The sequence below is a fragment of the Mus pahari genome, chromosome 7 (assembly GCF_900095145.1).
Source record: "Mus pahari chromosome 7, PAHARI_EIJ_v1.1, whole genome shotgun sequence".
NCBI classification, from domain to species: Eukaryota; Metazoa; Chordata; class Mammalia; order Rodentia; family Muridae; genus Mus; species Mus pahari.
In genome coordinates this window covers 56,224,487-56,225,680 of record NC_034596.1, presented here as the reverse complement: position 1 = coordinate 56,225,680, position 1,194 = coordinate 56,224,487, and the positions used below count along the sequence as shown (strand labels likewise).

The window sequence follows — 1,194 nt, the reverse complement described above, 5'->3', positions numbered from 1 at the left end:
AAAAAAAAANAATCCTGTAGACTGGAAGGATGGCTAAGTGGTTAAGAGTACTTGCTGCTTTTGCTAATGACCCAGGTTCCATTTCCAGCATCTACATAGCAGTTTGCAACCATCTGCAACTCTAGTTCCAGGAAATCAGTGCCCTCTTCTGGCCTCTATCAGCATCAGGCATGCAAATGGTACATATAGAAACATGCAGACAAAGCACTTGTATGCATAAAATAAAAATTAATTTCTTAAAAACCAGATTTTCTAAAACTAATGTGTAAGTTTTAGGATACAAGCTTCCACTTACAAGATCCATGCAGGCCATTTGATCTGCTTCTATCAGCTATAACCAATTACAAGACCAAACTTAGAAGCAGTTCAGTGCATAAGAGCACCAAAAAGCATAAAACACACCTTGATGTGGTAGTCTGTGACTATAATTCAGGAATGTGGAAGCTGAAGAAGTATTAATTCATAATCAACCTGAACTACACTGCCAGACCATATTATAAACAACAACAAAACAAATATCACATATTCATGGATCTGAAGATTATCTCCAGGGGCTTCATATGTTGAAACGTATTTAAATGGCAAAGACAAGGAAAAGCACAAGGAAATGCAGAGCTCAACATGTTAATTAGAAGACTGATACTCTTCAAGATTCAATATTCACTGCCCCTAGATGCATTGCAGGTGTGGCTGCTGTGTCACATGTGTACCAGTAGGTGGCAGAAAGGAAAGATGATATGTCTATGCTCAGTGTCTGACCTGAGACAACCACCAGTCCAGTGCTGTGCAAAGACAATAGGAACAAACCACCAGAGTCCAAGACCTGAATTTATATCCAGGGACTGAAAGGACACCAATCCTGTGCCTGGAACCAGCACAGGGGACTGCCTATGATGACCACCAATACAAGATCTCAAAGACCTTGGCAAGGGGCATGCCCAAGACCTGAGAATAGCCCTGCCCAGAGCCATAAAGCACAGGTGGGGCATGGCAATACTGAGACCACTGCTGAGATGATCCCAGATACTCAGAGAACCTGGGTACCACTAAGAGAAGTAAGCAAGTGGTGAAGAAATGGGAGAGAAAGAGAAACAGGAGGATGTGGGCACAATGAAGAGAGGCAGAACTGAAGACTCGAGGATAATGAGGAATAGCCGGTGATGCCACCTGGGACCCCAGTGGAATCCTGGCCTA

At 42.9% G+C, this 1,194-nt stretch overlaps 1 non-coding gene across 1 annotated transcript; it reads left to right on the top strand.

Moving 5' to 3' along the window:
* Positions 1-662: 662 nt before the first annotated feature.
* On the top strand, positions 663-792 carry LOC115064483. The gene has a single exon (XR_003844329.1). It is a non-coding gene; the product is annotated as a small nucleolar RNA SNORA17 (small nucleolar RNA).
* Positions 793-1,194: the final 402 nt, after the last annotated feature.